This window comes from Panthera leo, chromosome B1 (assembly GCF_018350215.1).
Source record: "Panthera leo isolate Ple1 chromosome B1, P.leo_Ple1_pat1.1, whole genome shotgun sequence".
In the NCBI taxonomy this organism is placed as follows: domain Eukaryota; kingdom Metazoa; phylum Chordata; class Mammalia; order Carnivora; family Felidae; genus Panthera; species Panthera leo.
In genome coordinates this window covers 199,985,579-200,000,517 of record NC_056682.1, presented here as the reverse complement: position 1 = coordinate 200,000,517, position 14,939 = coordinate 199,985,579, and positions in this window count along the sequence as shown.

The window sequence follows — 14,939 nt, the reverse complement described above, 5'->3', positions numbered from 1 at the left end:
GAAATGGATAAAACCATGCACGTCGACTTTCATAAAAAAATGCGAATGGGCTGAATTTCCCATCAAAGCCTGTAAGACTGGGGTAAAAATACAAATCCGGTGATGAAGTGCGATTTGCAAGGAATGCCCCCCCAAAGGATGAGAAATAGAGGTCCAAAGTGCACAGCAACTGAAAGTGAAATTAAAAAAATAAATAAGCACAGCAAATGAGTATCATATAAGGAAGGAAGAATTCAAGGCAGAAAGCTTTCACAAGAACAAAGAGGGATTATTATGTAATGGTGCAAGGTGCAGTCCACAAAGATTCAAGTCATAAATCTGAATGTACCAGAAAGACGGCAGCTGTGATGTGTTATATTTTATGTGATGTGCTACTTTACTTTTTTTTAACGTTTTATTTTCGAGAGATAGAGACACAGGGCGAGTGGGGTGGGGGGGGGGGCAGAGAGAGAGGGAGACACAGAATCTGAAGCAGGCTCCAGGCTCTGAGCTGTTAGCACACAGAGCCAGACACGGGGCCCGAATCCACAAACCGTGAGATCATGACCTCAGCTGAAGTCAGACGCTTAACCGACTGGGCCACCCAGGCGCTCCTGTGATGTGCTACTTTAATATGTGGCATGGGCAAGGCCGTGGGCAACAGCTTTGATCAAACGCTGGTCTAGATGTTGCTCTGAAGATATCTTTTTAGAGGAGAGTGACATGTGAATCAGTGAACTTTGAGGAAAGCAGATTTCTGTCTGCAGTGTGGGTGGGCCACATCTAATCAGTTGAAGTCCTTAAGAGAGAAAGACTGAGGTCCCCTGATGAAGAAGGAGTTCTGCCAGCAGATGGCCTTCAGGTATGAGCTGCAGCATCTGCTGTTCCCTGGGTCTCCAGCCTGCCATCTTGCCCTGCAGACTGGATTTGACGGCCCCCACGATCCACATGAACCGATTGCCTGAAACAAATCTTTCTCTCTCTCTCTTTGGAATGTGTGTGTATGTGTGTGTGTTGGATGAATGAATGAATGAGTCACCTTGTGCTAAGACCTCGTAAGGAGCTCTTTCTTGCCTTCAGGACAGTGTCCAAACTCTTCAGTGCGACATCTAAATATGCCTCCCACACTTCAGTCCCATTGTCCCACCAGCTGCCTCTGGATTTTTTTTTCCACCTGCTCTCCGAATCTGCATTGCTGCTTTTGCCACACTTCCTTCTCTACTGCTGCTTAAGCCCCTTCAATGTACTCAACAGATGTTTATTGACTTCCTGCCAGTTCCAAGCATTGGCTGCAGGCCAAACCTACAAAGTCAAGTGAAGAAGGAGGTTGGTGGGTTGTCTTCTGGAGGATAGCTAGGTTGCGGGCTTTCTCAGACCATCAGTGCACCAGGCCGAAAATGACCCCCCAGGATACAGGTCCTCCTTCCTGGGACCCGTGAATGTTACTTTATTGGGGAAAGGTGGTTGCAGACGTGATTGGATTACATATGCTGTGCTCACAGGAGGTGAGGCAGTCCTCCTGGATTACCAGGCGGGCCCTAGATGCGATCACAGGTATCTTTCAGGAGAGAGGCATGGGCAGGCGGGGGTGGGGGGCCACCATACTCACAGAGAAGGCGACGTGGAGATGACCAGGAGACATACGAAGATGTTGGCCTTGAAGGTTGGAGGGATGCGGCCACAAGTCAAGGAGAGCCTGTAGCCACCAGATGCTAAGAGAGGTAAGAAACGGATTCTCCTGGATTTTGGCCCCGTGATACCGATTTCAGACTTCCGGCCTCCAGAATTGTGACAAAACACACTTCTGCTGTTTAAGCCCCTGGGTTTGCAGCAATTTGTCACAGCAGCCACAGGGAACGGATGTAATCAGTGGTGTGTCCGAACTACGGTCCCACTATCACCAGCTGTCCACCCGGGGGGGTCAGATGAGCTGGGGTGGGGCACAGAAATCCCAACTCTCGGCAGGCTGGCGTGGGATAAACGTAACCAGAGGACTGAACCAATCCCTTGGCTCAGATAGTCATCAAAATCAAGGAACCGATATTCAAATCGATATTATCAAAATCAAGGAATCAAGGGGCCCAGTCACCCTTTGTGGGTCGGTCCCAGGAGGATAGACACGTGCCACTGACAGTTGAGAACCGCCCTCCGCAGACCAGGCTGAGTGTTCCAGAGACTCTGTGCCCTCAGGGCATCTGCAGCACCTGGTGACTTAAACTCTGAATGGGTGGCCACCGCACCAGTCACAGAAGAGCAGCGTGCGTGGGAGTATGGCGGCCCCACCTGGGACTGCTGGGACGGGGTGACCACAGGACCGCCCACGCCAGCCTTACCCTCCCCCAGGAATCCACATGTCAACGGTTCCCTGGGGAGACTCTGACATGCCGGGAAGTTCGAGACCCATGACCGTAGAGCTGAGTGATCTGTCACTGGGCCAGCTGGCACTGGCATCCTTCACCCGGACCAGGGTTCAACGTGCAGAGCCCCTCACACCTCCCGAGTCAGAACCTACGTTTCAAAGCGACACCCCCGGAATCCGTATACATATGCAAGTTGGAGGAGGCTGGCTGTAGGTGGGAGGCTCCCAGCCCAGGCCGCACAAGTATAGGAACCACCTGTAGAGCCTGTCCCGCCCAGGCCAGCGAAACCGGAAGTCTGGATTCCTGGAGAGACGGGAAGCAGAGGAGCCACATTCAGAATTGAGTGCGGTCTAGAGTGCGCTCAGGCCATGCTTCCACTGTGAGCAGGATCATTTCCCAGCCTCCTTGCTGGGGGTGGTCTCACCCGCCCTTGGCCACGTTTAGGACAGGACATCAGAGGCTCCCCCACCCCACCCCTCCCGCCTGTCTACACCTCCACAGACCCCCAGCACACCCACACATTGCCTTGTGGCCAGGCAGCTGAGTCCCCCCACGAGTCTGAGTCGTGATTTAGTCATCTCTGAAGGCAGAGAGTTAATGCCGCTTAACGGCCTTGCAATGAGTCACCGAGCACATTGCGAAGTTTCATACGGGGGGGAAAAAGAGCATTGAGGAGGGGGAAGGTAACTGCGAGGCAGAGGGAGGATGGGTGTCTGCAGGGGAAGAAGGGCTTTCTCCCCCGTCCCTTCACCCCACCGACACTCTCCTTGGTCACCAGTCGGCATTGTCCAGAGAGACGGAACCCCCGGGATCCACACAGGGGATCGGCTCACACGCTTGCAGGGGTTGAGACGTCCTACGACCCTCCATCTGTGAGCTGGGGGCCCCAGAGCTGGGGGTACAGCTCCAGGCCACTTCAGAAGGCCCGGGGACCGGGACCACCGAAGGTGTCCGAGGGCAGGAGAGGAGGGATGTCCCAGCTCAGGCAAAGAGCACCCTTGCCCTTCTTCTACCTGCTGGCTCTCTTGAGTCCCTGAACGGATGGGATACTGTCCCCCACCCCGGCAGGACGCGCCGCTAATCTCTTTTTTTTTTTTTAACCTTTATTTATTTTTTTGAGACAGAGAGAGACAGAGCATGAATGGGGGAGGGTTAGAGAGAGGGAAACGCAGAATCCGAAGCGGGCTCCAGGCTCCGAGCTGTCAGCCCAGAGCCGGACGCGGGGCTCAAACTCACGGACCGTGAGATCACGACCTGAGCCGAAGTCAGACGCTCAACCGACTGAGCCACCCAGGCGCCCCCGGTGGTTGTTTTCAGTAAACTTTATGCCTTAGAACAGTGTTAGGTTCCTTGCAAAATTGAGTGGAAAGCAGAGAGAATTCCCATGTGCTTCCTGCCTCCCAACACGCACATTCTTCTCCACCATCCATGACATCCCGCGCCACGGTGGTACATTTGTTACAATCGATGAACCTGCATCCACGCATCACGGTCACCCGGAGTCCTGAGCGTGGGTCACGGTCACCCTAGGCACTGTACGTTCTCGGGGGTCTGACACACGTGTAATGACACGTACCCACCATAATAGTTTCATGCAGAATAGCTTCACTGCCCTAAAAGTCCTCCGTGATCCGCCTCTCCATCTTCCTCCCGACCCCCCGGCGACCGCCGACCCCCTACGGCCTCCACAGTTCCGCCTTTTTCCAGAACGTCACGTAGATGGAATCGCACAGCGTGTTGCCTTTTCAGACTGACCTCTTTCACCGAGTCATGTGTTTCCGAGTTTCCTTTCTGTCTCTTCCTGGTTTGATAGCCCACCTCATTTTAGTGTGAATGACCTTCCACGGTGTGGATGTCCTACAGTGTATTCGTCCATCACCTACTGAAGCACCCAAGAGGTGCTGATTTTACATCAGAGAACTGAGCATGAGGGGGTCATCAGGTGAGTCTGGCTTAGGTGACTCATCGCCCTCCCTGAGAGTCACCCCACATACCCCTGTACCCTGCACGTTGTCAGGAGAGTCATGAGTTAACTTACGGGGAAACGGCCAGCACAGCGTCAGCACACAGCGGACCGGTGGGTTCTGGTTCCTTCCATAGCACGCCGGAAACTATTGCCACCCCTGACTGAATGGTTCCTATACTTGGTGGCTCATTAAGTCCACACAGTGGTGCTGGGAGGCAGGTGTTACCCCCAGGTTACAGACAGGGGAAGCAGGGGCTCTGAGAAGTTGAGGGACCTGCCCAAGGGCTTGCTGAGACACCTCTTTGATCCGATTGTCCCCAGTCCCGGCTGGAATGCCACGACCCCTGCAGACCCCACGTCTGAAACCCAGCAAGCTCACAAGGGGGAGGGGGCGCGGCTCATGTGGCTGTAAAGCACACACAGCTGGTGCCACGGAGGGTCTCCGTGAAACAAACACCGCCAGGGTGTGGGCTCCTCCCTCCCTTCTGAAGTGAAACGTGCCTTGGCTCCTGAGTCCCAGCTGTCATCGTGACAAAACCCAGAGCTGGTGGGAGAGGGGACTTCTTGTTCACTTCACCAGGAAACAATAGAAGAAAACGTAGGCATTTCAGCACTCGGGAAATGTCAAGGGGAGGTGAAAATTACCTACTTCAGAACCCTCCCCAAGACCTTTCCAGACGGTGATCAGAATAACACAGATGCGTGCTGCCGCGGGGACTGACAGAGAAAGCTGAGGGGAAAAAGCACTTTTGATGTTTGTGGGAGCAACTTGGACCTTTAACGAGAAGAGATACTTGCAGATCGTTAGAAATATAAATTACCCACAAGATTTACTGTGATCACAGATAATTGTTTTCCTTAAAATTTCAACACGACGGAAGCTGTCAGGCTCTGAGGGCAACTTCCTTTTGAACATGCCAAGGCACTTCTGGTACAAGAAAAGAGAGGGACCCCGGCTTCCGGGGAGGATCCTGGGGCTCGCTTTGGGACTGTTCCCGCGTGGGGCGGGAAATGTTGCATGAATTCGCTGCACTGAACATTTTTCCTGGAGAAAACGCGGTATCGCTGGCTGTTCTCAATTCGGCTTGCTTTTGTTCTTGCCTGAGGCGGGAACCCTGAGCTGCCATCCTCAGGGACAAAGGGCAGGAGGGTCTGGCCTGACACCTTCTTGCAGAGACCCACCAGGAGAGACGCGGTGGCGGGGGTGGGGGGGGCAGGCCAGGCCAAGTCAAGGGCAGCAAGCCGTTCTTTTCTGAATGAAGCTCGGGCGTGAAGGCCTGTGGAGTCCAGAGCTGGCTGGGGACAGCTGCCCGCCAGCCCAGAGAGGGCCAGATGGGGGGAGTTCGGAAATGGTCTGCTAGGGAAAAGAATAGCACCTTGTCCCCCACACCTGCTTGTCTGAAAGTTGGTCCCCGAGGAGGGTGAAGGCATATTTCAGGAGAATCAGTAATCTCTTACCGCGTGCTAAACCACTTCTAGACCGAGGAGCCTGAAACAACCACTTTCCTTGCTCATAATTCCGGGGTCGGGAATTTGGGCAGGAGTCAGCTGGGTGGTTCTTTTTCTCCGCATGGCATCAGCGGGGGCCATTTGCTCGGATGCATTCCGCTGGTGGTGAGCAGGGCTGGAAGGTCCAGGAAGGCTCCCCTCGCAGGAAGTGGGCATCGGGTGTCCTCCGCGGGGCTGCTTGGGCTTCCTGCCAGCATGGTGGCCTGGTGCAGGCTGACGTCTTGCCTGGAGGCTGGCTTATGTGCAGGGTGGTTCTGAGGAGTGCAAAACAGAAGGCCCACGGTCTCTTACGGTCCAGCCTCAGAAGTTAGCATTTATCTCCACAAGAGTTTCACTGGCTATTGCTCTTTGAACAATGGGTGATGCAGAACGTGCAGCCCGTCTCCACAGCAAGGGATCCCCAGGACGTTAAGGGAGCAGCCTGGTGTCACAGCTGAGGTGTGCGAAGTCAGAGCTCAGGTTTGGTCCAGGGGAGCCCCACCCGGGCTCCTTGTCTGTCACGCAGTCCACAAAGGCACATGGTCGGCACAGGAAACCGTTTCATCTAAAGAGGCAAATGGTTGGAAACGGGGCTCCGATTTTCTCCACTGAACGTCCGGGGGCTTTTTAAAGAGTCCGTTTAGCTAAAAAAAAAAAGGGGGGGGGCAGGTAGGAAGACTTTGTCTTCAGTGGGGGGAGAAAAAGAAGCATGAAGCAATGTTACTAAGCAATGAACAGAAGGCAAAATGAACAGCATCAAATTCAACAGGGCTTTCCAACCTTTGTCATGTCACGGAACCCACAGAAAAAAGGACTTGTCCAGACTGAGGCAGATGGATGAGGCTATCATGTGGGTGCTCATGGGCCCCTGGAACAATGCATCCCAGTTGTGAGGAAACCACCGAGGGCCTGCGGGATGCTGGGGGGTGTAGAAGAGGAACCTAAGGCTCAGAGAGGTGAAGTGACCACATCTAACATCCAATGCATGGCTGCAGGAGGGTTTGAATTGAGGACACTTGGCTGTGCCCTAATGTGGGACATTTGACTGTTCTGGGAGACGGAAATTAACCCAAATCCCCGGCAGTGCCTGCCAGTTAAGTGGCTCTCACTCTTAGCCACACTAAAATCTCTTGGAGAACTTTAAAAAACAGATGCTCAACAACACGCGCCCCCCCCCACCCCCCCTCCCCCCACTACCCTGCCAACACACAGATTTTGATGTTGCTGGTTTGGGTGAGGATGCCCGGGGGCTGTGATGTGCAGCCCAGGTGAGAGCCACAGCCTCTTCATAAGGTCACATGCTCAAGTCTACAGTGGCCCAGACAGCCAAGGCCCTTTCTCCTAAGGGCCCAGCACCCAGTATAGGAGCAGGAGAGAATTTCACAAGTGAGATCTTCCTTAGGGAAGATCTCTCCACAGAGAGAATGCTGTGCAAGTTCAGAGGCACAACAAGCTATTTCTGCCTGGGGGTAGAGGGAGGAGGAGCTAGTGTGGCCTTTTGAGGACATGCCATTTGAACTTAGTTCAAGGAACATCGAGTGTTCTTTGACCACAGATTGCAGAAGGAGGAGCGTTCACAAAGGACTGGATGCAGGACAGGCGTGGTTGCCGCCATGGTCTCCCTACTCCCACCCTCGTCCCCCATCTAAGCCCCCAGGGTGATGTCATCGGGTCTTATCACTCCTTGCACAAAACCCTCCAGGGCCTCGGCCTGTCTCAGAGTAGACGCTGAAGTCCTTCTGATGGCCCCACAAGGTTACCCTTTGGCCCCATCGTCCACTCCTTTCCTTTTGTTCCCTGGCCTCGTGCTGGCCTCGCTGGTCCCAGAACGCGCTAGCCCCCTCCTGACTCGGGGCCTCTGAATCTTCTGTTCCCTCTGCCCGGATGATGTTCCCAGCTTCACACTTCCTCGTCTCAGCACGTGTGGCACCTCCTGGCTGAAGCTTTCCTTGAGCACCCCGTGGAACATTGAAGTCCTGCCAACCACCCTCCACCCCACCCCACCCCCCTGTCCTTGCTTCCCTCCCTGCTCGATGCCACAGTTGACGGTTGAGTTCTTGCCTGCCTGTCTGCTGTTGAACATGAGCCTGGCCAGGACAGGGTCTTGTCTGTTTGCTTAGGGCTGCCTCTCCAGCGCCTAGAGCAACGCCTGGCACTTGGTAGGGGCTCTGTAATAGGAGTGGGAGAAGGCAGGTGGGTAGGCTGACTTGGGCCTATGTACAAGCCCAGCGAGTGGGCCCGATTGGCAGGGTGGCTGGGTGTGCATTAGCAAGGCGGGGCCATCCCAGTTCTGCAGGACATTGACGCCAAGCTGAGGAGTGTGGTATCATCTGCTCTGGTGCTCAGGCAATAGGCAGCCACAAGAGGCTTTTGAGCAGAAGGGTGGCATGGTCAGAGCCGCACTCTGGGGTGACACAGCCCACCATGTGGCCCACCAGCCTAGAGAGTCTCCAGTTAACGTTTCTGGAGCCGAGTGCAGAGCCGGATGACCCCCAGCTGTGAGCAGAGACCCCCTCCCTGCTGGCAGAAACCCTGACGACGCGGGGATCGGGGATCGTGGGCCGCCCCTAACAGGCCTCATCCGCCTCTGCTGGCCAAGGCTCTGCGCTCCCGTCTGGGCAGCCGTTCCCCTGAGAACATCAGCCCGCGGGTACCATTTCGCCCCCAGAGCCCCAGGCGATGAGAATCCATGCAACTCACTTGGAAGGCATCTTGAGCGAGCCTTCTGGGTCCCTGCATACCTAGGCTCTAGTTCCAGCTTGACCAAGGACGCTGGGCTGTGGGGACCTGGGATACAGTCGCATCCTTCCCCGGACTTTGGGTTTCCCCCTCCGTGCAATGGCTGGGCCGGTCTAGCTCTGTTCCTCTGCCATCCTGCACCTCTCCACCCGTGCTCAGAACCCACTCTACTTGGCACAGAGACAAATGCGCCATTGCCTGCAGAATGCCGGGTTCCTTAAAGTCCAGACTGCCGGACACTCAGAATTCCAAGCTGCAGCCCCTGGTCTCCCAGGGCCCCGAAGGCCAGGAAGAGGAGGGCAGGAGCCTGAAGCTGGGTTCTATTTCCTTGGCAAAGTTGGGGGCACGGGACAGAAAGCAGCAACAGGAGGAAGAGATGGCAACGTCCAGGCTTAGGCTTTCAGAGGGACCCTGAAAATCTCATGGTCCGACCGCCGGGACTTTATGGATGGAGGCATGTAGACAGAGGGAGGAGGGGCAACTTGCTCGAGGTCACCCAGGGGCAGCAAGAGCAGCGTAAACCCCCAGCGAGCGCCGGTCCTTGGCTCCCACAATCCACCAAGCTGGCCTCTAAGCGGGGTTTCCACCGGGAAAACCAGCGATCTGGCCTCGGAAGTGCGCGCTTTGCAAATGCAGGTTTCTGATTAAATATGCCTCCGAGGAGGCTGGCGCAATTCAAGGGGTCCTGGGGGAGATGGTGTAACTCCAAGCCCCATTCCTGACATTCCCCCTCCCCCGACCACGCCTGGTGGGCGGAGCAAATAATCAATCACTTGGCTCCGGTGACCTCTAGTGGAAAGACTTTTACTAGCAACATCGGAGACTCCGAGGGACAAGGAACTTGGACGAGGTCCCCGCAAGCAGTTCACCTAGGGCAGTGTGTCTTAGACCCTCACATGCCTACCCATCGTCCTGGAATACTGTGAAAATGCAGAGTCTGCCTCCGCAGGTCTGGGGTGAGTTCGAGATTCTGCATCTGTGACGTGCTCGCTGGTGGTGTCCATGCTGCCGGTGCTCAGCACACTTGAGCCGGGAGGAGAGAGATGAAGCGTCTCCGTTCACCCAGCTCTGAGCAGGTGCCTGTGAAGGCACTTCCACCTGCTACCCAGGCATCCTGGTGTCAGAGGAAGGGCGCAGTTCTGGCTCCCGTGGGACACACAGCTGGCGAGGATGGGATTTCCACCGAGGACCCTGGAAAGCCAGCATCCCGCGCCGTGAGGCATGTCAGGGGACCCCGTGGACAGCACACAACAGTTTATACAGAGTTTCTCCCCTGCATTACCATCCCTTGGCGACCTAATTGGTGCGGATCACTGGAAAATGAAAACGTGGGGCCTCTTTTGACTTAATTGAAAGGCAGGGGAAAGGTGCAGTTGAAGGTATTCAATACAAAGCTTTTCCCTTTAAAATATTTTATTATTTATACGCTATATACAGTAGGAAGGATAGCGACACATGGGTAACGGCATAAACTTACAAAGTGTAAAAACGCTATTTTTGGTGTCGTAATGTATATCCTACAACAAATAATACCTTATTAATGGGAGAGCTTGATGATAAGATTTTCCTGATTGGATTTTCTGCAAAACCACTTATTAAGGACATCAAAATGTATAGTTTCAGCGACTCGTTTTCGATCGGTATAATAGAACGTGATATCTGTTGCTCTTGGCGAATTCAAGATCGCAAATCATTTTTTGATAGTTTTTCATTTTGAGAAGGATCTCTCAGCCAATGCAACCGTTATTGGGGCTGCTGAGTATTTTCCAGGCTGTGATAACATTGGGATACATTTCAGGTCAATTATTGATTTGAACTACAAATTTGAGTATATTAGAGCTGATGATTCTTGCAGCACATGTTTTCTAAAAAGATTTAACTCTTTTCAGTGAATCAGTGTCACGTAAGTCTGAAGTTAGTTTTAAATGTCAATGTTTTCATGTCTAATGTCTGACATCCCCTGTAACCCAGGGAGGTTCTACAGGAACCCGCCGTGGCTTCATGATTTGCACGTAGTTCAGTCTCTTACCTATGCATTCTATCACTCTGAATTGAATTACAAGGCCAAACTTAATTTAAAAATTGTCTTCCTCTTTAATAATTGATTCACCGATGCTTTATGTGGAAATAATGTTCTCTTCTACTTTTCTACCAAATGTAAACAATCTTTACATTATTTCTAATTCTAAGCCTTTGGAGTTTTGCTTTACAGTGTTGTAATAATTTTTTTTTTGTACTTTCTCTTTTTTGAGGGAGACAGAGCATGAACGAGCAGGGGAAGGGCAGAGAGAGGGAGAGAGAGAGAGCACCCCAAGCAGGTTCCGTGCTGTCAGCACAGATCCTGATGTGGGGCTTGAACTCACAAACCGTGAGATCGTGACCTGAGCAGAAACCAAGAGTTGGACGCTTAACTGACTGAACCACCCAGGCGCCCCTGCAGCGTTGTAATAGTTTTTTTATTTTTTATTTTTTTTTTTTTAATTTTTTTTTTTTCAACATTTTTTATTTATTTTTGGGACAGAGAGAGACAGAGCATGAACGGGGGAGGGGCAGAGAGAGAGGGAGACACAGAATCGGAAACAGGCTCCAGGCTCCGAGCCATCAGCCCAGAGCCTGACGCGGGGCTCGAACTCACGGACCGCGAGATCGTGACCTGGCTGAAGTCGGACGCTTAACCGACTGCGCCACCCAGGCGCCCCTGTAATAGTTTTTTTAGAACCAGAGATTCCAAACTCATTGAAGAATTCCAGTAACTGGCACGCTTTATGGCAATGTCCACGGGAACACTTCTATTCTGGAATGAGTTACTGACAAAGTTTACTGCCCGGCAGATCCCGTCCGGTGCTCAAGCCTGAGAGTTACTATTCATGCAGCGCTGCAAGGGCAGGTTCTAGGGAGGGAAGGGCCAGCTGGTCTCCCACTGTGGTCCGGGCACCGGTGCCCCGTGGAGCCCTTCCCTCCCCCAGGCTCACCCACCGCTGCCACCATCACCCCCACCCCCGGGGGCCCCCCAGGTGTGTGTCGCCCAGTGGCCAGGCTGACCGCTTGGGTCACACGCTGCCCACTGTGCCGTCTGGAGCCTGTCCTTTATTCACGGGCACGCTCCGTTGTCCCATCAGCTGCCACTTACCAAACACACGTTCAGAGATGAAATTACTACGATTTTCAAGAGGTTAACAGCAGAGCGTGAAGCCAAGTGCAAGGTCCTTCCGAGAGCGGGGCTCTGCGTGACTCCAGAGGGTGCAACCTGTGAAGCCAGCCCTGATTACCATCACGGCCAACGTTGGCTGAACTCACAAATGCCGGGCCCTGGCCTGTGGACCCATGACATCCTCACAACAACCCAACGAGGTCCCGCCGTCATCGCCGCTTTACGGATGGGGAGACTGACCCTCTCGGGGCCGAAGCAACTGACCAAAGTCGCCCAGAAGCAAGCGGCAGGAGCTGCACTGTTGAGTCCTCATTCTGCGGCAAGAGTGTTAGCCATGACCTCTGACTCCCAGGGGCGTTGTGGTGTCCCACCCCAGCCCATCCAAACTGCGGGCAGTGACCTGTCGGGAAGCCCTGAAGTCAATTTGGTGGACTGTGCCTGGCAGTTTGAAAACACGAAAGAGAAAAGAAGACAGATTGTCAGAGTGCACCCCTGAAGTCGGGCAACCGTTGTTTTGCAGGGCTTGGGTTTTAGTTCTGTTCCTTCTACTCTTGTAGGAACTCTGCGAGGTGTGGCTATCCCTGTGTCACAGATCAGAACACTGAGGCTCAGGGAGCAAGTGCCTTGCTCAGAGCCCCACAGCTGCTATGTGGAGAGAAGAGTCGGGTTTGGGTGTGTTTTGGGCACTGAGACGCAAAGTACCGCACGCCGGCTAGTCTGGCTCCGTCACAGTCGGTGGGGATGTCCTTCAGGTCCCACAGGCTTTCAGAGGAAGAACTGAGGCCAGAACCAAGCCTGCCCAGCATCCCCAGGTACATCCCTCCACCTGCGGGCTGAAGAGGTCTGCCCGCCCCTCCTGGGCCCCTGGGCCCGCCCTTCCTCACTTGGGATCTGCCTCTCCCTGCTTCTCTTGGTTGCTCTGTGAGAAAGTAGGGGTCTCAGACCCTGGCAGCTGGGGAGAACGCGGGGACCGCCACCGATTCGCCGTGTCCTGGGAGGAGCCCACCTGTTTTCCCAGTGATGGAATGAAGGGCTGGGCTTCGGGAGGCACCTGGCCAGTGAGGCACGCGTCCTAGAGCTGCCAGATATAATTCAGGACGTCCAGTTTTTTGCATTTTATGTAAATCGCCACTTCTCAGTAGAAGTGTGTCCCAAGTATTGCATGGGATATACTCATACCGCAAGTTATCTGCTGCTTATCTGAATTCAAATTGAACTCGTGTCCTGTATTTTTATTTGCTAAATCTGCCCATCCTCTTCGTGGTCTAATTTGGATAATTTGGGGGTTCTTACCAAGTTTTGCTGAGCGTGCCCCAGGGGCCTGCCTCCGTCTGGAGGAGCTCTTGACCAGAGGGAAAGACGTAGAATGGCCGACGACCATGAGCTGTTGGTAAGTGGGGGGCCAGGGTGACAGGGGTGGGGTACCTGCAGGGAGGGAGAGGCTGAGCTGGTTTGGAAAGAGAAAGACGTCCCTCTGCAAAGGGGCTGAGGGCCCTGCAGGCCCCAAGGTCAAAGCAAAGAGCTGGATTCCCACAGGATATGGTTGCAAGAGAAACCAAACCTGGTCTGCTTGCCGAGGGCATCTCAGGCAGATTCCTGGACTTCTCTCCCGCCATCTGAAATGGCTCAAGGGGACTTGCCTTGCAGGGTGTTGTATGCAGGAAGCGAATGCTAAGTGCTGAATACAGAGCAGGCTGCCAACTAAACTGGTGAATGGTTATCACCCCGATGCCAAGTCTAGCAGAAAACATGCTGGGAGACACCCCATCAGTGTCTGCTGAGCGGAGAATAACTCTGGGCTCCTTTGCAAGGACTCGGGCCAAACGGCACACATGCCTTCACAGGATCAGAAGAGGCTGGTTTCCTCCTATAGAAATGGTACGCACTGGGGGCAGACGTTGCCCTTGGCCCTCCCGGTTCTGCTCCACTCCCTTTGTCCTAACCCGACCCAGCTTTGCTCTGGGCAGCCGGTTTTCAGCTAAAACTACATTTCCCAGCCTCCCCTGCAGCTGTCTTGGTTAAATGCTGCCATATTGGTCCCTGAGATGCAAACAAGAAGAAGTTGCTTTCTGGAAACCCTTTCTAGAAAGTAGGGCTTTCTGGAAGCTCTTTAAAAATGAGGCAGACCAGCTGTCACCTGCCTCTTATCCTTCTTGGGCCCCATCCTGCCTGGAGTGAGGAAACAATGCTGGAGGCTGGGGAGTCGCCTTGGGGGCAACGGATGTACACATAAGAACCACATCCCTCTTGGCCGCTGCTGTCCCAGCCCCTGCTGCTCGTCACTGGGCTTTCTGTTGTGTGTTGAGGCCACTGTGGTCGGGTCTTTGCTGCAGGCAGCCGGATCCAGTCCCGGATGTCTACACCCTATGTGTGCAGAATCACCATAACTAATCTCCCACCCCACCTTCTGGCTGCATATCCATTAATAGGCTATAAAGCTTAACAGCAGTCCCACAACAGATCCTGTTGGCGCCCTACCCACATCCCTTGTTCTTGCCACCCAGCATCCTGGCCAGTCTCCCACCCGTAGCATGCATTTATTTTCCAGCCCAAGGCTCTCTGGCCTCCTATGCTCCCTGCACAGCAGGCTGGAAGGACAGGGGATTAACCCTACAGAAGCCACCCTCCAGCAATGATTGAAGGGAACTGGTGGCTAAACACCCCAGCTCCCTGGCCAGTAGGTGGGATGCTGTCAGGTTGGTGTCCTGAAGTGGCTCCCAGGGCTTCCCGAGGGGTTCGCTGTAGTTGCTGGCTTCTTGGTTGGATAGTGTATCCTTTCGCGGCTGTCTCCCCTTCCCAACTCCCCTACCTGGACTCACTTCCAGATAACCCACTTGCATGCAAATCCTGATCTCAGGGTCTGCCCTCTGGAGGACCCAAGTCAGAGAAGCCGATAGCCTTACTCGATCTTTACCCCATCCTTTAAGGGTGATGGGCAGTGATTGATTATTGTCCTTATAACTCGGCAGAGGAAACGGAAGCCTGCCCCGAGGGAGGGGTGTGTGCTCCGTGCGGGCACTTGTGTTCCCCACGGAGGTCACGTGTGGGAAGACAGAAGCGCTCTCACCCAAATCTTCCCCCAAATCTGGCACTCCTGGGTGGCTCAGTCGGTTGAGCGTCCGACTTCGGCTCGGGTCATGATCTCGCAGTTTGTGAGTTCGAGTCCCGCGTCGGGCTCTGTGCTGACAGCTCGGAGCCTGGAGCCTGCTTCGGATTCTGTGTCTCCCTCTCTCTCTGCCCCTCTCCTGCTTAGGCT